This window comes from Muscardinus avellanarius (genome assembly GCF_963383645.1).
Source record: "Muscardinus avellanarius genome assembly, chromosome: 2".
Classification (NCBI taxonomy): Eukaryota; Metazoa; Chordata; class Mammalia; order Rodentia; family Gliridae; genus Muscardinus; species Muscardinus avellanarius.
Window position 1 is genome coordinate 105,899,710 of NC_137787.1, and position 24,378 is coordinate 105,924,087.

Consider the following 24,378-nt stretch of genomic DNA (forward strand, 5'->3'; position numbering starts at 1 on the left):
TATAAAAATAGAAATATTTAGTTATGTTGAGGTTTGCAGAATGCTTTTAGATACCTTCATAAAACAGCCCCTTTTCCCTTGTTAAACTATCATTCTAATGGTATAGGCTTTTCCTCAGGATTATTTATATTTCAAGACATTTATTTATGTCCATTTGAGTACACTTTGGCTAATCTATCAATATTCAGTTGAAAAATATTAAGGCAGTCTGCTATTTCATAAGTGAAACGTTCTTTTCTCATTGCATTGGTTTTCTTTCTTTCTTTATTCTTTCTTTCTTTCTTTCTTTCTTTCTTTCTCTCTTTCCTTCTTTCTTCCTTTCTTCCTTTTTTTTTTTTTTTTTTTTTTTGCAGTACTGGGGATAGAACCCAGAAGTATTGACCTCTGAGCTACAGCCCCAGGCCTAGTTTTTAAGTCACTTTATATTTATTTATTTATTTATTGGTGATACTGGGAAGGGAATGAAACCCAGGTGCTTTGTACCTCCAGGATACACTTCAAGACCTATTTTATATTTTATTTGGAAAGACGGTCTTACTAAGAACCTCACTAAGTTGCTGAGGTGGGCTTCTTACCTGTGCGATCCTCCTGTCTCAGCCTCCCAAGTACTAGGCTTACAAGTGTACACCACCACGCCTGGCTTAAGACTATTTTTGAAACAGGGTCTCACTGAGTTGCAAAGAGGCTAGCTAAGTAGCTGAGGCTGTCCGTGAACTGCGATCCTCTGGTCTCTGCCTCCTGAATGCTGGGATTACAAACATATGCTACCACCTGGCTTGCATTGATTTTCAAATTAGTTCCTATCTGCACTCCTTCCTTCCTACTAGTGCTGAGACTTTCTTCAATGACTTTCTTATAAAATTTAGACATATTAATCTAGTAGGTGAAACAATTATATGATGTTCTACTCTATAATTTTGAATTTAGAGAAGTATGAAAGGAGAAAATTTTGACTTATTTTTCTTTCGTTTAATTTTTTTTTTTTTTTTAATACTGGGGATTGAAGTCCAGCCCTCCTTTGACTATTTGCTAAGGCTATCTTCAAACCTGCAATCCTCCTGTGTCAGTTGCTCAAGTACTAGGTCTACAGTTGTATGCAACCTTGTCTGGCCTTTTTCTTTATTTCTTTTATCTTTTTGTATTAAGAATTGAACCCAGGGCCTGTGCTCTACCACTAAGCTATATCCCTAACCTGTAAACATTAGTAGTGAAGTTTGCCTATTATTTTAATCCTATGAGATATATTAAAATACTATGTCAGGGAGAGTGTGGCTTGTTTATGCATAACAAGTAGTAAATTAGTCAGAAAGTTCTTTGTAAAGAAATGACTTGAAGTATAGTAGGATATTATCCTTCTATTTAAAATAATATTTCATTTGTGATGATTAGGTTGGTAGAGGTCATGATCAAAGTGTCATCTCTACTAAAGTTGAGGTTAGACATTGAGTCAAGTTAAGGGGAAAAAAGAACAAGCAGGAAAAGGACAGGGGTTTTTCAGTGTGTAGATAGTGGTTACTGCGTATTTAGTAAGGATTGATGCACAAAGCAGCATTATTTTACCAGTAATTTTAAGGAAAACTTAATTTTCCCACCAGTTTCCAAAGAATAACAAGATTCAATATTGTTTCTAAATTTGTTCTGCCTTTTACTGTGCACATACTATTAGTTAAAAGTAGTAGGAAGCACTTTGCATACAGTGTCTTATTTAATTTTTGCTGCAACCCAAAACAGAAAGCTTTGAAATCCCTATTTTATTTGACTTTTATAAAGTTTATATAAAATAATAAAAGTCTGTGGCCTGCCAAATCACAGTGCTAAAATTAATACTAAAGTCTTACGTCAAATTATTTTTATTTATTTATTATTTTTAGAAACTAGGGGTTGAACCCAGGGCATTCTAACTCTCAGCTTACACCCCCAGCCCTATTTTTATTCTTCATTTTGAAGCAGGGTTTCATTAAGTTGTGGAGAGCCTCACTATGTAGCTGAGGCAGGCCTTGAACTTGCAATCCTCTTGTCTTAGCCTCCCAAGAACTAGGATTACAAGAGTGTGCCACCACACCTGGCCACCAAATTCTTTATATGAAAATATCCTTGCAAACTACACTAAAAGCCACCGTATGTTTATGAACTATAGTAAGAACAATCATCTTATGTGGGGATAAAAAAGCAAGATCAGAGACCCAGCTCTACTGGTTGACCTGACATCTGCACAGTTTCTGAGGACTGAAAAGAGCTAATGAGACAGTGATACAGAAATTCCTTGCTAGTTGCAGGGCTAAAGCACAGTGCTCAGAAACTACAGATCAGGAGGTGTCTAAACTCTGATGAAGCAGAACATCACCAGGTAAAATCAGGAAAAAAGTGAGAAAATTCAAGATTAATTAAGGTGCACATGTTCCTGGCAGAAGCATGTTTAGGATCCATCACACATGTATTGTGATATAGGGTGGAAGAATGGAAAAAAAAAACAAGTTTTGAGATAGTATAATATGTGGCTAAATTGCATACATAGAAACTGGATTTTAGATTTAATTAATTGAGTTTTGGTTACCATGCATTTAAAACATATTAATAGCATGTCTTTTTAGAACAACGGAGATAACAATTTCATAGATATTTTTGCAAAGTGGCAATATTTTATAAAGTAAGACTTATCTATGAATAATATTATTTTTACTAATTTAAATTAATATCTACTTATAAAATTAAGAATGAGTTTTCTGAAAATAAACTAATATAAGGTCTAAAACTGAAAAACCTCCATGAAAAACTTGTAAAAATTAGCTGGCCAAAATTATAGATATTTAAAATATTCTTAAAATTTGAAACTATATGGTCTTTCCTTGATAAGCAATATAACACACCTGCTCTGATATTAACAGACAGCTTGCAAAAAGTAGCAGAACTTTTCTACTAGTGAAAAATACTAAAGCATGGTAGGCTTGAACTATTTTGGGGGGATGAAGCAGTGTATGACTGAAGGATTTATGAGTTTGGGACAACTGAGATGACTGAAACCGATATTTGGCAACTTACCCAGTATATCCTAAATATTCACTTCTGTTTGAGAGTTAACAACTTAACTTCCCAAATGTCTAGGTTAACACACAGCCTCTTCACATTAAGAAGAACTGGGAAGTTGGCATGACAACTGAAAGAAATGTATAAAAAGCAAAAGTGATTCACCAAAATATAGACTTGCAGTTATTCTGACCAGCAGAATCTACTGCAAATAGTTTCCTGTGATGATTTTTTTTCTATAAAATTCTTTTTAAAACCTGTGTATACATATATCTTAAAGATGGTCTCTTCAACAAATGGTGTTGGCAAAACTAGTTAATCATATGAAGAAAAATGGAAATAAATTAATTCAAGATGGAGTAAAGACTTGTAAATTAAACCAGAGACCTTGCAGCTCCTTGAAGAGGGGTCTAACACTGCAACGCATTAGCACAGGTAAAAATTTTCTCAACAAGACCCCACAGGCATAAGAAATTAAAAGAAGGATTGCATTAAACTAAAGAGCTTCTACACAGCAAAGGTACATACAACTTAATATATGTATATTCAGGGCTCATTTTAAGAGTATTTCTTGATCATTTTAAGTTATTGTTATGTTCTAATAATGTAGATAATTTAAGTGAGTACTTAGTAATACATATTAAATACTAGATAAATCCTCTCATATGGCAGAAGAGCGAAGAATAGTACATATGAGATTATGTGGCCAGGGAAGAAAGAAAAACATGTAAGATGAATAGAAATGATGGCCCTACAGTGAGGCCATCATAGGAGCCTGCCGTGAGGCAAAGCCGGTACTGGGGCCTCGAGGCCAGGATAAGAGCCTGCCGAGGGGTTAGGCCGGTGCTGGAGCCAGCGAGGCCGGCATCGGAGCCTGCCGTGAGGCCAGGCCGGGACTGGGGCCTCCGAGGCCAGGATAAGAGCCTGCCGAGGGGTTAGGCCGCTGCTGGGGCCAGTGAGGCCGGCATAGGAGCCTGCCGTGAGGCAAGGCAGGTACTGGGGCCTCCGAGGCCAGGATAAGAGCCTGCCGAGGGGTTAGGCCGGTGCTGGGGCCAGCGAGGCCGGCATCGGAGCCTGCCTTGAGGCATGACCAATGTTGGGGACTCCGAGGTTGGGATCGGAGCCTGCTGAGGGGTTAGGCTGGTGCTGGGGCCAACGAGGCCGGCATTGGAGCCTGCCGAGGGGTTAGGCCGATGCTGGGGCCTCCAAGGCCGGGATTGGAATCCTGCCAAGGGGTTAGACCGGTGCAGGGGCCAATGGCCAGCATCGGAGCCTGGCGTGAGGCAAGTTCACTCCTGTGGCCTCCAAGGTCGGGACCAAAGCCAGCTTAGGGGTTAGACCGGTTCAGGGGCCAGCGAGACCAGAACTGGGGCCTCCCATGAGGCAAGGCCGCTGCTTGAGCCAGCGAGGTCTGGATCAGTCCACTGAGTAGCCAGGCCACTACTGGGACCATCAAGAGTGGGATTGGTACTTGCAACGCAGCATGCACAGAGAAATATCGCAGAAAATATAAATCAAACGCATCTCTTAATCAGCAATAACTAGGAGAAAAAGGGCAACAGGAAGAGGTTGAGGTATAGAAAGGGCCCTATAGTGAAGCAACCAATGTGACCAATCAGAGGGTATGTAATACTGGAGGACGGAGCCTCTTTAAAACGCAGGAGGTACATAAACAAATGTATCAAAGTAAATCACCAAAGAAGTGTGGGATGGAGGGAGGGGGAGGGAATGGGATGGGGGCTGGAGGAGGGCTAATTGGATGATGTGTGCTTGTATATCCTCTCAAGTCTTGTACTCCAATGTGATTGATATATGACTACAATGCACCAATTTAAAAAATAAATTAATTAAAAATAAAAAATAAAAAGAAATGATGGCCCTATCTTGGCTAGGGAAAGAGCAAGCATTTTCCAGTGTGGGATGTCATGAGTTCATAAAGGCTTTCCTCTAATCCTGTCTAGCTCACCAAGCTAAGCAACATTCTAAACATTCATATGATAGTGGACTTATGGAATTGGTTTTTTTTTACTTAGTGATTTTTTTAAATCTACCTCCTTCACTCTATTAATGAGTAAGAAGTGGAGATCTAGTGAAGCAAAGTAAAATTTTGTAGGTCATACAGCAGTTTGTACCAACTAAGCCATGGATTCATTATTTCCAACTCCCATTATCATATTTTGTATGTAGGTGGCAACCTCAGAAAATCTATTTGCTAAATTAACATGTTCATTTCTTTTTCCTAAGTGGCCAACATTAGTAACACTATTTTCTACTCCCATTTCTTTTGTTCTAATTCAACTCTCTTTTAGTAGTTCTTATTTACACCTTAAGATCTTATGCAAATTAAATCTGGTTTAATAGGCAATCGATTCCAGCTCTCTAATGTACTTTTTTTTGTTTTGTTTTTTTGGTGGTGGTACTGGGGTTCCTGGAAGCCCTTCTACCTCTGGGGTACACTCCCAGACATATTTTATATTTTTTAAACAGGGTCTCTTACGCCAGTGTGGCTGGCTTCGAACTTGCGTGATCCTCCTGTCTCCGTCTCCCAAGCGCGGGCATTACAAGCATGCACCACCACGCCCGGCAAATATACTTTCTTTCTTAAGACATTTGTATATGTTTGGTGATGTCTCTCATTTACTATATACCACACATCACTAGATAGAATTTTTGCAACTGCCACCTTACAGTTTCTTTTTTACTGTGTTTGCAAATTAGCCTTTCTTTATCAGAAATCTCAAGGGGCCCAGAAATTAGAGTCAGAGTTTATTAGTTCTTCATGGTTACAGTGTAACAAAAGAAAAGGGAAGCCTTGAGAAATAAAATTACTCTGGTTTAAGCAGTAAGATTTTGGAAATGACCACAAGGAAACATAGCAAAGACCAAGTTGAGGATTTCATTTATCTCCCATCAATGCATTTTATATCAACAGGTGTTAAAATAATACAGGTCAATAAAATTCTAGATCAGTTAATGACTCAATTGCAAATTAAATAATAAAAGACATAAATAAAAGTGTGTGTATGCCAGTGAGGTCATGATATATTTAAATGCATCGAAAAAAAAAAAAAGGAAATTCCTGGCAATTTGAACACATTTATAATAACACTTAAAAATGCTTTAAGTATTACCATAAACAGCTTAAAAGAAATCAACTTTTAACATTTGAAATATAAAATATAAACTCTTTATAAAATATAAAAATATAACAAGACCTTAAGAATATATAATTCAGATATTTGAAAAATATAAAATATGGTTTTATATTTTATAAATTATAAAGATATAAGAGGAAACCTTAAATATCTATAATTCAAACATTTAGATCATAATAGAAAAATTATTAAAGAACATGTACAAGTGGGATTGGCCAGTTCAGATGTTAATAATCACATTTCCTTTCATATTTGAAATTAAGAGGAAAAACAGAAAACAAAAGGAACTTCACATAAATGAAGAGACAAGTAGAATAGTAGAAAGGGCTTTGAGGAGGGAGGCCAGGAGAAGAAAGGAACTACTAAAGGTAACATTTCAAATAATGCTATGTCCATATATGAAAGTGTTACTACAAATATTACTAACATGCTAATATATCTAGGAAGAGTCTGGAGAGTGAGGTGGGATCCAGAAGGACACATTCCAATTGTTATGTGCATACATGCTTGTACCATTTTGAACCTCACTATGATGGATAATTACAATATACTCATTAAAGTGTAAAGAAAAGTAATACGTACAACTTGGTGGCGCACCTTGTAATTCCATTATTTGTGAGGCTGATACCAGAGGATCACAAGTTCAAGGCCAGCCTCAGCTACTTAGTGAGTCCCTCTACAACTTAGTGAGACCCTGTTTCAAAATAAAGAATATAAAATAGGGCTGAAGTGTTCGGAAGTAGAATGCTCCTGGGTTTAATCCTCACTTCTGCAAATCAATTAATCAATCAATCAATAAAAACTTACATGGTTAATTAACATATAAAACATATTCACATGTATTAAAATTATATCAATGTACCAATATATAATTGATTAAAATAAATTTTTATTAATTTCATTGAAGTGAATATCAAAAAACATTTAAATATGCAAACTTTTCTGTCCAATAATTCTAATTCTTTTTTAAGAAAGGAATCAGAGATTTGAAAATTATTTGGGGACAGAAATATACATATTCCTATATTTAGTTATATAATATTATGAAAACAAACACTCACTTGTATAATATCTATTAAATAAATCAGCATGTTTATTTGTATGTATAAGTATCATTATAATCACAATTTTGAAGAAGATATTTATTAATATAAAAATAGAATGATATTAAAATATTGATACACAAAATTATAGAGAACATTGTCTCAAGTATATATCTATATGTCACCTGGGACTATATTTTTACAAGCCTCTGTATATATCTATGTGTTTCTTAAAGCCACTAAAGTTAACATGCTACTTTAATTGTGAAGAATACTGATCATACTGAAGAATAATGAAAATAAAAAATGTTAAATTAATAAATAAAAATCATATTTTTGACTAAACTGGTTGTATTTTAACAAAGTTAAACATTATGTGTATCTGAATCTGAATTAATTTTGTAGCTAAAGTACATATTAGGAAAAGAAGACCTTTTTATTTTTTGTGGTACTGGGGGTGGAACCCAGAGGCTTTCTACCTCCAGGCCATACTCCCAGACCTTTTTTTTTAATATTTTATTTGGAAATACGGTCTCACTAACTTGCTGAGAGCCTCACTAAATAGCTAAGGCTGGCTTTGAACCCGTGCGATCCTCCTGTCTTAGCCTCCCAAGCGTGGGGAATACAAGTGTGCGCCACCACGCCCGGCAAAAAAAGAAGAAATTTAGATGCCTTTCTGAAACAAGTTATTTAACTTTTCTTTGACTTCTGAATTAGTAGACTCCATAAAGACCATTCTGATCTTAATTATTTAGGCAAGAACACTATTTTGTCAGAAATTTCTCTAGCTTTCTTCCACATATCTTAGTGATTCAGATTAGAATTTATATTTACCATGTCCTTATCACTACTCATTTGCAAGGCATTCCTTAAGTTAAGCCACATTCCTAGAGGATAGAAAACTTTATATGTATTGAATTGTTGCTAGGTTTGTTCTAAAACAACAATTAAAAATTAAAAATAAATATTAAGAGCCGTGTACAAATACTAAACCAACTCCATCTCCTCTACTCATTCCTCTATATATGTCTTTTGGAGATAGTCAAATAAATTAGGCAAATGGCAATGGCTTCTTAGGATACTAAAGATGAACCTCACCTAGGAAAGGCAGTACCCATTAGACACAATACAAGATTTTAAGTTAAGTACTCCCTTTACTTACCATTAGTAGCTGTATAATCCTAGTTTAGTTAAACTATCTGAGTTTCTCTTGCCTCAATCAAGAATCAGGGTAACAATTTCCCCTACTGCTGCTATGAAGATTAAAGCAAACAAAGGGACAGACAAATACCTGCCACATCACAATTCCATTTTAAATTCTTAAACCAATCATATCTATGTGACTCAATTACCAAAATTGTTAAAACTGGTGTGAATAATTGAAAACATGTTTCAGAGCATTTGTGACTTTGATACTTAAATGCCTGGACACTACCACACACCTATATACTAGATTGAAATTCCTGATTTTTTTTTATTTTTTTATTTTTTTATTTTTTGGTAGTACTGGGATTCCTGGAAGCCCTTCTACCTCTGGGCTACACTCCCAGACCTATTTTTATATTTTTATTTGGAAACAGAGTCTCTTAAGCCAGCGCGGCTGGCTTTGAACCTGAGTGATCCTCCTGTTTCCGCCTCCCAAGCGTGGGGATTACAAGTGTGCACCACCAAACCCGACTTCCTGATTGTTTTTAAAAAACTTTTACTTGAGACTTCTGGGAAGATGGCAACCGAAAAAAAGCAGTGTTCAGGAGTCCTGCTGACACTCTATCTCCACTGCCTCAAAAACAGTGCTTTACATTGCCAGAAAATACTATCAGTACAGGAATGAAAACCATAAATACAAGGGGCAGATTTAAAAAAGACTAGAAGAACAACCAGAGAGCAGATTAAAAAAAAAAAAAAAAAAAAAAAAAAACCTGCCCACCTTGCAGTGGCTGCTGCCACTCCAGCACTATCTTGCCTCACAGCATCAGACTCCAGAGATGAAAAGGCAAACAAGGAGCTGAAGTAAGCAGCTGCAGATCAGTCTCTTGTAATTCATCAGTTCTTCCTGTGCAAAGACCGGCCAAAAGTTCCAGTGGCAGAGCCCATCATGTCCTCCAGGGATTCAGCAGAGCTCAAAACCAGAAAAGAAATCTACCAGCTTCACAGCCTAGGGTGCTGCAGCAGTGCCATCTTGCCAGCAGCAGCTGAGTTCACCATGCCCACAAGAGAGCTAGACCAGTGCACACCAAAATCATAAGTGAAACTGAGACCCCTGCAGGAGAACTCCCAGCCCGGTGCCCCCAGGATCTCCTGCAGCCAGGACTAACTCCCTGGGTCTGAGACTTTTTGATACAACCCAGTGAAGGAGTAGTGGTGGATGATACTACCACACCCTCTAGAGATCCAGAGCAAAATAAATGAAGTCATGGTGACCCATAGAAGAAATCAGAGAAGGTGGGAATGAGATCTGCCATTAAACATATCAGAAACTCTGACAGACTCAGATTCTGATCAGTGGAAAGTGTAGGGGAGAGTCCTAAGCTTAACACTAAACCCAATGAGTAGGATCTCCAAGAACACCACACACCTCCCAATTGTAGTGAAGAGCGGAAATTCAGACTAGCTCAGTCCTAGCTGTGTAGAACAGAGACTCCTATATTGAGTTTAGTCTCAGAGGCAAATGCTTCCAACAGAGGCAGGGAGACCTAGACTCCAAATTTGTGGAAAGTCTGGAGGGTGACCTTCACTCAATATTAAATCCAGCCCCATTGATAATGACCATCTGCATAAACTGAGAAGATTCAGAGAACCAGACTACAGAGGAAAGGTGCCCGTGGCACTCAGTATCTACACAGAGAGAGACTGTAGAGGATCTATCTGCTAAATAGTTATTTATTTGTAGAGTCACATTAATTTGTTGTTGGGGTTCTTTTGGTATTTTTGTTCTTTTTGTGTGTGTGGCAGTGTATGCCTGGGTGTTTTATTTTGTTTGTTTGGGGGGTTTTATGGGGTTTTGTTTTGTCCTTCCTTTTTGTTGTTGTTGTTGTTGTTTGTTTTTTGGGGATTTTTTTTTGTTTTAGTTTATTTAAAACCCTCTTCCCAAACTCTTTCAAGCTTCTTCCCTTGTACATACCTAAACTCTTCTCTCTATGCCTTTTCTGTCTTTTTCTTCTTTTTATCTCTCCCTTGTCTTGTATTAAATCCATGTCATATCACTATACCAGAAACTCTACATTGGTTACAAGAATACTACTAAATTTTTACTACCTCTACTTGCTAGTATATACTACTTTACCAAACTCATAGTCTCATACTATTTGACCCTACCTGAGACCTTACCCTATTCTTCCATTTATTCTTTCATTTCCCTCCTTACTCAACCTTCACTGTTAAATACAATACAACTTGCCCTTGGATATATGAGCTGAACCTAGAGACTGAGAAAAAATATATCAAAAGCAACAGAAAAAACTTCAGAAATCATTGGAAGGAAGAACAACAATGGAGCAATGAGCTCCCACAACTCCACAATAACAGAACCTGATAACAAAGAAATGTAGAGATCTCCAGAAGATCAAATCAGGAATGTAACTATAGAAATAATACAAGATTTTAAAAAATAATTTAGAAAGTCTGAAAGAAATAAAGGATACAATGATTGAAGTAAAGGCATCAATTCAAACTACAAACAATAGATTAGACCACATGGGGAATAGAATCTCACTCCTAGAAGATGATCACTCCAAAAATGAACGCATAGTTTATATCTTAGAAAAAAAAAAAAAACTTGATCATAAGAATTGGACATTGAAAAAATATAGGCCCATCTTATAAAGGCTAACATAAGAATAATTGGCATAGAGGAGGGAAAAGAAAGTAAAGCCAAGGGGCTCAACAATCTCTTCAGAGCAGAAATAGCAAAAAATTTTCCAAACATAAAGCAAGAGGTCGGTACAGAGGATCAAGAAACTTATAGAACTCCCTTTAGACAAGATCAGAGAAAATGTTCCCCACACCACATAATAACCCAATGAACAATGTAGAAACCAAGGAAAAAATCTTAAAGGCAACAAAAACAAAAGGCCAAGTGATGAGCAGAGGCAAACCAATTAGAATCACTCCAGATTTCCCAAATCAAGTAATGAAAGCCAGAGGGCCTAAAGTAATATATTACAAACTCTGAAAGAAAACAACTTACAGCCCCACATTTTCTACCCAGAAAAACTATCTTTCAAATAAGATGGGGAAATAAGAAGCTTTTATGACAAATAGAAGCTGAAGGAATTTATGTCTTCAAAACCAGTGCTAGAGAAAATACTCAGAGATTAACTACAAAGAAGAAATGAGTAATACACACCAGAACCAGAGAAACAAGAATTTTCATCCAGCAGACAAGTAAACAAAGAACAAACAGTATTCCAAACAGAAAATAAAATCTTAAAAAGTTAAGAATTAAAAATCAATTCTCAGTAATCACACTGAATGCAAATGGCCTCAACTCCCCAGTAAAAAGATATAAAATGACAAAATGGATTAAAAAACAGAACCCATCTATCTGCTTCTTGCAAGAAACACACTTTACAATAAAGATGGGGGAAAAATTTAAGATAAAGGGCTGGAGCAAGGTAATCCATGCCAATGAAACTTGAAGGCAAGCAGGAGTAGCAACAATGATATTAGACAATTTAGACTTCAAGCCCAAGCTTATTATAAGAGACAAAGAAGGTCAGTTTTTTGCTGGTAAAAGAAAGAATAAAAAATGAGGAAATAACAATTATCAACATTTTTGCCCCAAACATAGGTGAGCTACTTTCATAAAACAAACTCTTTGTGACATTAAGTCACACATAAATCTCAATATAATAATACTGGGAGACTTCAATACCCCTCTCACACCATTAGACCGATATTCTAGACTAAAGGTCAGTGACGATGCCTCAGACCTAAAGAACACCATTAAATAAATGGACCTTTTAGACATAAATAGAATATTCACCCAACTTCAGTGCAGTTCACAGTTTTCTAAGTTGCTCACAGAATCTTCTCCAAAATAGATCACATTCTGGGCCACAAAGTTAGCACTAGCCAATTCAAACAATGTGACATACTTCCCAGTATCTTTTCATACCATAATAGAATGAAATAAGTAATTAACAATAAGAAGACCCAGAGAAACCACATAAATATGTGGAGACTGAACACCACACTTGTAAATGAAGAAAGGGTCATAGAAGATGTAAGAGGTGAAATAAAAAAAAATTCTATAAACAAAAATAGCTATTCAACATCTCAAAACTTCTGGGACATTTTGAAGACAGTATTAAGAGGAAAATTTTTAGCATTGAGTGTTCACATAAGAAAAATTAAAAAATCATCAAATAACCTAATAACACACCTCAAAGCCCATGAAAAACAGAAACAATCTAACCCCAAAGCAGTAGAAAACAGAAATTATTAATATCAGAGCAGAAATTAATGAATTAGAGAATAAAAAATAATTCAGAAAATCAACAAAACCAAAACCTGGTTTCTTGAAAAAAAAATTAACAAGATAGATAAACGATTAGCCAATCTAACTAAAAAAAAAAAAAAGAGAGGGATTCAACCAAAATTATGAAGATATCTGAAAAATGAAATATTACTACTGACAGTGTAGAAATCCAGAGGATTATTAGAAACTACTTTGAAAAATTATATTCCAACAACATGGAAAATCTGGAGGAAATTGACAACTTTCTAGAAAAATACAACCTTCCTAAACTGAGTCAAGAAGATGGTTCACAGCCAGACTCAATGACTTACGAGACCCTGTTTCCAAATAAAAAAAATATATAAAATAGGTCTGGGAGTGTAGCCCGAAGGTAGAAGGGCTTCCAGAAACCCCAGTACCACCACCAAAAAACAAACAAACAACAGCAACAACAACAAATGGATTGAGAAGTATTGGGATTAGTTCTACTATAGATGTTTTACAGAATTCACTTGGGAAACCATCTGGTCCTGGGCTTTTCTTTGATGGTAAGCTCTTTATTGCTGTTTTTATCTCTTTAATTGGTATCTGTTGGTTTTAAATTTTCTATATCTTTTTTTTTTCCTTTAGTGGTACTAGGGGTGGAACCCAGAGGCTTTCTACCTCTGGGCTATTCTCCCAGACCTATTTTATATTTTATTTGGAAACAGAGTCTCACTCAGTTGCTGAAAGCCTCATTAATTAGCTGAGCCTGGCTCAAACCTGTGCAATCCTCCTGTCTCATCCACCCAAGCTCAGGGATTACAAGCATGGGCCACCATGCCTGGCAATCCTCAATCTATTTTGTGAAATAGAAAAAAATGGGACTCTCCCCAATACATTTTATGAAGCCAACATTGCATTAATACCAAAACCAAATAAAGACAGTTCAAGGAAGGAAAACTACAGGCCTATATCTTGGATGAATTTGAATGCAAACCTGCTAAACAAAATACTAGTAACACATATTCAAAACCACATTAAGAAAATCATACACCATGACTAGGTAGGGTTCATCCCAGGGATGCAAGACTGGTTCAACATTTAAAATCAATCCATGTAATTTATCATATAAACAGAACCAAAGAAAAAAAATCACATGATCATTTCAATAGATGCTGAAAACGCATTTGATAATCCCAGCATCCATTTATGATAAAAGCACTGCAGATAATGGGAATAGAAGGAACATATCTCAATATTATAAAGGCAATCTGCAGTAAGCCCAGAGCCAACATCATATTAAATGAAGAAAAACTTCAAGAATTCCTCCTAAAAACAGGATCAAGATAAGGATGTCCATTATCACCACTTCTCTTTGATATAGTACTTTAGCCAGAACAATAAGGAAAGAAAAGAAAATCAAAGGAGTACAAATAGAAAAGAAGAACTCAAACTTCACTATTTGCAGATGACATGGTACAATACTTAGAAGACCCAACAAACTCAAGCAAAGGATTATAGAACTGAATAACACATTAGAAATGTGTCTGGATACAAAATCAATATTAAAAAATGAGAAGCTTTTCTGTACACCAATCATAAATCCAGTGAAAAGGAAATTCAGAAAACACTTCCACTCAGGATTTCTCACACAAAAAATACTTAACCAATGAGGCAAAATACCTCTACAAAGTAAATTATGAAACATTGAAAAAAGAAATTGAAGAAGTCTTAGAAGATAGAAAGATCTTCCATGTTCATGGATAGACAGAATAAATATCATTAAAATGGCCATACTCCCAAAAGTAATCTACAGATTCAATGCAATGTCCATTAAACTACCAAGATCATTACTCACAGATATAGAAAAATCTCTCCTTAAATTTTTTGGAACAAAAACAAACAACAAAAAAAAGCCCAGAATAGCAAAAGTAGTTCTCAGCAACAAAATCCACTCAGGAAGACTCACAATACCTGACTTTAAACTATACTACAAAGCCATTGTAATAAAAACAGCATGGTATTGGCACAAAAAGAGAAACATAGACCAATGGAGCAGAATAGAAGACCCAGAAACAAATCCACACACTTACAGCCAATTGATTTTTGACAAAGGGCCCAAAAACATACAGTGGAAAAAAAGATAGCCTGTTCAAAAAATGGTGTTGGCAAAACTGGTTAACATTATGCAAAAAATTAGAAATTAATACCACCTCCTCACCATGAACAAGAGTTAATTCATGATGGATGAAAGACTTGGAAATTAGTCCAGAGACTTTGAGGCTACTTGAAGTAGGCATAGGTCCATCACTGCAACACATAGGCACAGATAAAATCTTTCTCTACAAGATCCCAAAAGTACAACAAAATAAAAGGTGAATCAATATGTGGGATTGCATGAAAGTGAAAAGCTTCTGTACAGCAAAGGAAACTGTCAAGAACCTCAATCGGGAGCCAACAGAATGGGAGAAGATTTTTGCCCCCTAATCCTCCGATAGAGACTAATATCTAGAATATACAGAGAACTCAAGAAACTCAACACTAAAAAAAATCCAATCAAAAAATGGGCAAGTGAACTAAAGAGACACTTCACGAAAGAAGAAATTCAAATGGCCAATAAATGCATGAAAAAATGCTCAATATCATTGGCAATCAGAAAGACACAAATCATAACTACCCTTAGATTTCACCTAACTACAACTAGAATGGCAATCATTCAAAACACAGACAACAACAAATGCTGGCGAGGATGTGGAGAAGTGGGAATTCTATAATATGGTTGGTGGGATTGCAAATTAGCACAACCAATTTGGAAAACAGTATGCAGAATCCTCAGAAGAATGGGAACAAATTTACCATTTGATCCAGAAATACCACTTCAGGGTATCTACCACCAAAAAAGAAAACCAAACTACCAAACAAATGCATCCATATCTATGTTCATAGCTGCCCAATTTATCATAGCCAAACTATGAAATCAGCCAAGCTGTCCATCAACAGATGAATGGATTACAAAACTGTGGGATATGTATACAATGGAATTTTACTCAGCCATAAAAAAACACAATTACATCATTTACAGGTAAATGGATGGAAATGTAGGATATTATGCTAAGTAAGATTAGTAAGTGACAGGAAATAAAAAATTGGATGCTTTCCCTAATATGGAAAAGCTAAGGAGAAATGGGTTATAGAAGGAACTCTAAGATGAAAAAGGAAATCCTATACATGAGCAAATAAGACAACCTAACTGAGGGGATGAGAGGGGAGAAGAAGGAAATTAAAGTGCAAGATGTTCTTAAATATATCAAAGTCAGCCACTAAGCCAAGCATGGGAAGGAGGGATGGGGAGGCAATACGGTGGGGATTGGGTAGGGGCTAACTGGGCAATGTATGTCTACACAAGTTTCTTACCCCATTATGATGTATGAATACAATACACCAATAAAAACATTAAAAAATTAAAAACTTTACCTTTTCTTTTCTGTTTGCAAAAAAAAGTGAGCGTTGAAAAATGTGTGTTGTGGGCTGGGATGTAGCTCAGTGGCAAAGCGTTTGGCTGGCAAGTGCATCGCCCTGGGTTCAATCCCTAGTCCAAAAAGACAACAGAAAAATGGCCCCCTTTAAAAAAAATGAGCTAAGAAAAATGTGTGCTGAAGGAGCCAAGTATTAGACTCTGAGATCTCCTGGATCAACTTCCACAATTGTGTCAGGTTTCAACAGGGAAAAAGCAAGCTTTCCTATAGCCTCAGTGTGTACAGCAGAGAAGCTGAGATGCTTGTCTCTCTCTCTCTCTCTCCATATATATATATATATATATATATAATTTACCTCTCTCTCTCTCTCTCTCTATATATATATATATATATATATATATATATATATATATATATATATATATCTGCATGTCATTTTATATCATATGAAAACCACTACAATATTAAGTTACACTCTATATCACAAAGCACAAAATGGAATATATAAAATACAGACAACTCAGGAAAAGCGGAGTCAAAGTTCTCCATAGTGAGATCTTTCTTTTTTATAGATTTCTGGAAAGCACGGTGTAAATTTTTCCAGTAACTCACCACTGGAGTCATATTTCTAGGCAACATTTACAGAGTAGAAGGTAATGCAAAGCAGTTGGAATATACATGAAGGCTAACTACTCCTTTTTATCTCCACACAATAGTGTTTGCTCTAGGAGAGTAATCAAAATAATTTCACTTATAAGAGGTAATGGTGAACAAGAGCATTAGAACATCAGACAGAGTATCAGTGAAGTCACAATGTTTCTCAGAAGAGGAGTGCTGACAGGTAAGAGCACTCAGGAAAAGCTGACAGTCATGGCAGTGGGGACCTCAATAGGTGAAGGAAGCAGTGGAAGTGGGATAATTTAAGGTGAAATCAACCAGGGTCATATTCCCTTCTGGTCTTTTCCCAAGCTAAAACAAAACAAAACAAAACAAAAACTGTATCAAGTTCCAGATGTAAAGGTTACATTGCAAAGCCAAATAGAAGAAGATAAAAAAAGAAATAGTAAAGCTAGTCTGTCTAAAGTTTCTATCCAAACATTAAGTATCCTAGGCTCAGTAATCGGACCAGGTTGTGTTGTGTTACAATCAGAACCACTGATAAGTTCAGCTGAGAGGTGATTGCAATTTTTACAATGGATTCTCAGTAATATCTCCTGTCAAAAGCCAGTTATCAAACGTGACTCAATTACTACTGGTTCTTTGCCTTTCGCCTGCACCACTCTACTGCCTGACATCACTAGTCATTCGTTAAGGCTCAGTCCATGTGTCAGGTCCCCTATGAACAATTCTGTCAACATCAGCATGTTACAGTTAAAATGGTGCCATGGGCACTTTTTCTTATTCAACTAAAGTTTGTTGAACAGAAAAATTAAAACTAATAAGCAGCTTGGTGCAGCTTTAACAAATCTTTATTACAAAATCGTAGGAAAGATAGAAGAGAAAAAAAACACAAAAACAAACAAACAAACAAAAAAAAAAAACCCGCAGCCTGCTGGCATGCACACTGGAGAGACTGAAAATGAAACTCTCACCCTTTCTGGGACCCTAGCCTTTAAATAGGTTTTATATTAGTATCTTCTCATCAGTGTTACCAAGGCAATGAGGTAGTAATTTATTTCTTAGGCAGGTGGTGCCTCTGGACAGTACACTTAAAAAGTGCAGGGGCCAATAATCTACCTGGCCTTTTCCTCTATTGTATTGGACAGTATTGATTGCTCATCAACTATGGGTGATTTGAGGAAGCACACTGAGTTTACCTTTCCTTTATCCTGGCTAGGTCACAGAGGAGAGGAGGTAAACAGAGGCACTGATTTCCCCTCTATATTTTTAGGGCCATAGGTTAATAATGTGTATGAAGGGCAGAGAGAGAGAAAGAGAGAGAGTGAGTGAGTGAGGGAGGGAGGGAGGGAGGGAGGGAGGGAGGGGGAGAGAGAGAGAGAGAGAGAGAGAGAGAGAGAGAGAGAGAGAGAGAGAGAGAATGAGAGAGAGAGAAACTTTGCATTGTGACAGCTGCCACTGCTCCCTACCTGAGTGCTTATGCAGTAGCACCCAAGCTCTGACTATATTTTACATTTTGAAAATTAATACCAAAGCAATTTTCCAATACTGGCTCAAGCAGGTAAGTTAATCATTTCCTCAATACTTCTAATATTTGCCTATGTCTGTCTGTTTATTCCTTCATAGTACCATAACTCTTTAAGGAACAAAATGCCCACATTCATGGATATACACCCCATCCCTACATGCTTCATCAAATGCTGTGCTGATAGCTAAAGGCTACTTCATAATGAGAATTGTTATAAGTTTCAAATTGGCTCTCAAATGAATAAGTAGGTTTGAAATTTGAGTCACATATGATCTAACTTCTCCAAAATAAATTCCAGGTCTGGGGTTCCTCCCATTTTGTCTGGTTATCCAGAGAGAGAGAGTTCTGGTCACATGAACTCCATGTCAAGGTGGGCAGATATTATTGAAGGCACAGAGAACAGAAAGGGTACCCTGAGGGGGGAAAAAACCCAAGACAAATGGTTGGGAGGAGAAAGTTTCCAGGAAGAACCAACATTTAGATCAGAAATAATTCAGTGATACTAGCTCAAGTAAATTTAAATAAAATAGTTGAATTTTGTTAAAATGTTAGAATATGCATTGAAGAAGACAAGGAAAGAAAATAAAAACACACTTCTATGTTTTTATTTAAAAAATGGGCTATGTATCAGCTGTTGTTTACTTATGGACAACTACTCTTTAGGTCAGCATTGAACCTGTGAAACTGGATAGATGAGACAGACTAAAGTCTTGAAGTAATAGTTAATTTATTCCAGGATTTGTGAGGTTATATACTCCAGTGGGACGCAGGAGGTCATTAGAGGTTATGGACTATGAGACAGCACTATGCACGTAGCATAATGGATTACATTCTCAGAAACAGCCATGTCAAGGTCTTCTGAAACAAAGTCTGTCTGGTTACAAGGAATATATGTATTTTTAGGGCTGTTTGATTAAAATATACTGATTTACACTGGGTATGATGGCGCACCCTTGTAATCCCTGCTCTTGGGAGGCTAAGACAGGAGGATCATGCAGGTTCAAAGCCTCTCACTGGCTTAAGAGACCCCGTTTCCAAATAAAAAATATAAAATATGTCTGGGAGTGTAGCCTGGAGGTAGAAGTGTTCCATCCCCAGTAACACACACACACACACACACACACACACTAACACACACACACACAATATATATATATATATATATATTGTGTGTGTGTGTGTGTGTATACTGATTTAGCAGGAAATATGAGAACACAGCCACCAAAAGCCACATCTTTTGTCCAAGGCACACTGAGTGAAAGACCTTTGTCCTTCTTCTGGGAGTTTTCTCTCAAGACTCAGTATGCTCCTTCATATGTTTCTAATCGTCCATGTTCTGACACCTACTCTTTCAGGAAAAGACCCATTGGATATCATACAAGCATATGGTTGATGGATTGCATGCTTTATTCTCCCATAAAAGAATCACTGAGTAGAGGAGTATATCTAAAATTTGGTGTTAAATGAGAATTTGATTTTTAGTTCTAACAACAAAATGGCTTTAAAAGTTTGCCTTCCTCTGATACTCATACTTAAAACAAATTACAATTGACAATAATACCTCACTTCAGGAACTATTAGATGAATCTAATGAGATGTTATGTGACACATTTAGCATGATGCTAAAGGGTGTCCAGAAATCACTATCTTCCTTCTTCTTCAGTGTGCCCCCTTTTTTCTTCTTCTTTTCACCTAATAATATATGCAGTTAGTTATTTTAATAACTTAAAATTTTAACATGGTTAAGGAAAGAGAATGATATAACTTGATTAGCAGATATGTTAAATAAAGCTCTCTAAAATAAATTTGTTCTTCTGACATTATAACTACAAATTCAGAAGTATATGATCTAAAGTTGGGGTTACAAAATTGTTTCACTTAATGTGTGTTGATTGATTGAAATGGTTTAGTTTGAACAAAACATCAGATATTTGAGGCACATACAATATGTATCCAGCACTTCTCATAATTTTTATATTGTTGACCCCTGAAGCAATCTCTTGAAAGCCACTTTCTTATTTTCATATATCTTTTATACATTTTACTTAGAAACCTCAAGTCTTAAATGACATTTCAGGACTAAATATATAACCTTTTCAAAAAGAACCAATTTCCAAATCATTTACAAAATCATTGAAAAGTATTCTACTGCCTTATGTTTGATACTTTGGCATCATCTTAAGCTCTATTGCTTTTTTATTTCTAATTTAATTTCTCTTTAATCACTTTTCTTCTAAGTCAGCTTTTATTCTCTAATCAATAGCCACTATCAGTCTTAATCCTCATTACTTTCCTTTTAAATAATATTCTCAACAATTTCTTCTTTTATATAATTTATCAAATATTTTCTGACAATGTGTTATGAATGATACTCTTCTGGATTTTATTTATTATTATTACTGTTTATTGTAGTAGTATGAGTATGAGTATAAGTAGGAGTAGTTGTAGTAATAGTAGTATTTTGTACTGGAGGCTCAATCAAAGGAAATTATACCTCTGAGCAACTCCTCCAGTCTTATTTTCTTTTTTATTATGAAACATGGTTTTACTAAGCTAAGGATTACACTATAACGCTGAGGCTGGCCTCAACCTGCAATTTCCTTGTCTCAGCTTCCTAAGTATTACATGTATACACCATGCCTGGCTCTTCCAGCTTTTAAGGGGAGAACAATAAAAAAGTTGATATGTTTCCTGCTATCAATTAATTATACTATAATATTGAACTGTAGAGTAATAAAAATAAATGATGATATATGCTGTAAAAATACGAAATAGGAACTAGAGGGAGATGGTGGAGTGTCAGATAGGCTGAACAAGAGAAGTGCTTTGACGAAGTGAGATTTGAGCTGAAATCTGAAAAGAATGAGCCAGGAGAAAAATCACTGGGCTAGGCGAGATGGGAAAAAAGGGATTTGTCCTTCTGGTTCTTGTTAATTGATGAAGCCTCAGGCTAGCTGCTCATGCTCCCTCCCTTAATCTCTCCATGGCTAATGGTGACAGCTCTGCTACTGCTACCAGCTCCAGGTACCTGAACCATCTCTTGTGGTTTCTCCATTCCTCACCCATACCTGTGTAATTAGTCACTTTGTAAATAAAATCTCCTCAAATTATCCTAATTTGAATGTGCCATCTGTTTCCTGCTGATTCCCTGACGGGTATAGTAATTTGTACTGAATCGGATTCAAAAAAGAGGCCTCTGTGTTAGATCCTGGTGTTTTGTTAGTGATATATTTGAGTACTGCAGGACAGCCTCCTTGCTGGGTGAGGGAGGAGATGAATGTGACACAGGTGGGACACAGGTAATCCACAATATGTGATGGCATTATGAATACCCGAGTTAACACTGGGGACATCATGAGATGAAATGCAGATGGTGAACAGAAGACAGGGAGATCAAAGATCAACCTTACTTAGTTGATAGATAACCCTGCAGTAGTGATAACAGAATTGTCTGCCTTTTTCTAATTTACCTCATGAATGTACATGAGGGAAAATGGAATTAGAGATACAAATTAAGTGCATATCTGTAGAAATGCAAGGTCATCATGGCAGTTTTAAATAATTTCCTTTAATTTCAGGACAAATAAAGCTGTAGTGCAGGCCCTGGGTCTGTCTGAGAGATGTGTGGGTTGTAGCACTCTTTCAGTGATCTACCCTTGGTGTTTCCCAGGCTAAAGTAAAAAGACTGATACTATGGAATGGAATATTAATCACTGGGCTATGATCATTTAGACATGTATGGGACAAGGGCTAAAGCCCTGCTTTTCAAATTTTAATTTGTGGAAAGAAGTAGCCCTTCTATGTACAAAAGATTTAAATATCATTAGTTATTGTTGATTCTTTTCAAGATTTAGCTTCATTTCTTGCTTCCAGATCTCTGTAAAGCAAAGTAAAACTACCTTTGAACAAATATTTGGTAATAGAAAGAGTTTTAAAGGACTTACTAATTGCTATTGGCAAAAACCTGGAGAATATGTGGAAAGTGAATTCATTTATTGTTATAACAAGAGAGAAAATATAAAACTCAAGAGAACACAATTCATTTATATTGATATTAGGATCCTTGACCTATATTAGAGTAGAAATGTTTTAGATTGAGCACCTGAGAGTTGCACTAGTTTCCATTATAGTTTTCTACACACAACATGGCCAACGGTTAATGCTGTTAGTATACTGGAACTTACTATTAGGACAGGATATAGAGATCAGGGGAATGGATTTGATAGAATGGGCTTATTGTCTTAAAAACTAAGAAGGAAAAACAGAAGTGCTAGAACCAAGACATTAAGTCATAAATTTATGGTGATTCATGAGGGGGGCACCAATATTCTTGAAGATGATATTGATAATAATAGGGGAAAGTAAATCAATTATGTTCCTCAATTTCAGTATGAATAATAGAACTCTAGAATCCTATGGTTCTTAGCTATCAAAGACAGCTCAATCAATTGCCAATTTAAGCCAGGGGAATTTAATTGTATAAACATATTCTGACTCATAAGGATTTATCATAATATAATTTCTTAGAAAATATCTAGAAACAAGTAAATGTGCAACCTTGTAAAATGTTTCTCATTATATATGGGAGTTGGAGCTAAAGAATTAAGATCATTTGAGCAATAACTTATCTTGAATTGCTTGGGTGAAAATTTGTAGCCTAAGCTGGGCGTGGTGGCACACGCTTGTAATCCTCGCGCTTGGGAGGCATTGACAGGAGGATCGCGCAGGTTCAAAGCCAGCCGCACGTTCTGGTTTAGGACATAGGAGACCCTATTTCCAAATTAAAAAAAAAAATGTAAAAATAGGTCTGGGAGTGTAGCCCGGAGGTAGAAGGGCTTCCAGGAACCCCAGTACCACCAAAAAAAAAAAAAAAAAAAAAAAAAAAGAAAGAAAAGAAAAGAAAAAGAAAAGAAAATTTGTAGGCTGTTATCCATTTACAGAATAAGATATTTACAGTTCTTAAGTCTCTTTACTGGTAGAGGGAGGGCCATAGCCCTTTGAGGAAGTGCCATGAATTTTATCCAGACTGTTACTATCTTGCTCCAGAACCTTATCATCTGTCTTGTATCTTGTTATAATATACTACTGAAGGACTTTGATCATTTAGATATCCCACAGAATGCCATGTGGATCCATAATCTGATCACATGATGCCAAATGAAGTTGATTCACAGGAAGCAATGAACACCCTTTATCCATTAGTTTTACATTATATGTTAGAGTTGGGGGGGTACATAGATTCTCAGATATACTGAGTCAAATGGATTTTTTTGGAATTCAGAAAATTGAAACAACCCTTCTAAAGATAAAATAGGTCTTCATACTATTTGTTCCAAAGAAATAATAATAAATCCTGGTAGTTCTCCTTGTATTTGAAGGCTTTAAGAGGGGCAAAGAAGGCCCTGTGACTTATCAGACTCAATGACATAGGAAGTGTGTACTGCAGAGATAAATACAGTAGAAACTGTGAAAGGCTGTGTCAGGAAAATGCTAGCACTGACTAACTCTAGGATTTTCTGAAAGATAGCTCCCTTTTCTGGAAATACCTATTTGAAAAGCAGCTGGCTTGCTACTGGCTTCTGTCTTGCTACTGGCACTATTAGGAACTGAAAAGTAGGTCAAGTAACTATACACCGCAGACCTAACATTATTAACTGGAAAATATAGAATCTTCAAGATCATATAATTTCATTATAAAATAAAAACAACATGTATATAGGTTGGACCCAAGCATGTACGATAGCCATAGGTATCAATGAAATGGACTACTTCCAGAAGCTCTAAAGAAGAGACCATCCATGCTTCTTCCCTAGCTTCTCCAGGTTTCAAGCAATCCTTGTCTGTCATTGGCTAATTATACATCCTTCTACCTTTTCCCTCAATCATCCCACTGCTCTCTGTGTCTCTTTGTGTCCTTTTAGGATACTTATATGGACACCATCATTATATTTAGAACCTACCTAATTCAGTATAATTTCATCTTGATTTTTACGTACTTACATATGCAAAGACCCTACTTCACAATTATGTCACATTCTGATGTTGCAAGTATACATGAATTTTGATGGGGCACAATTCAATCCACCACATTCTT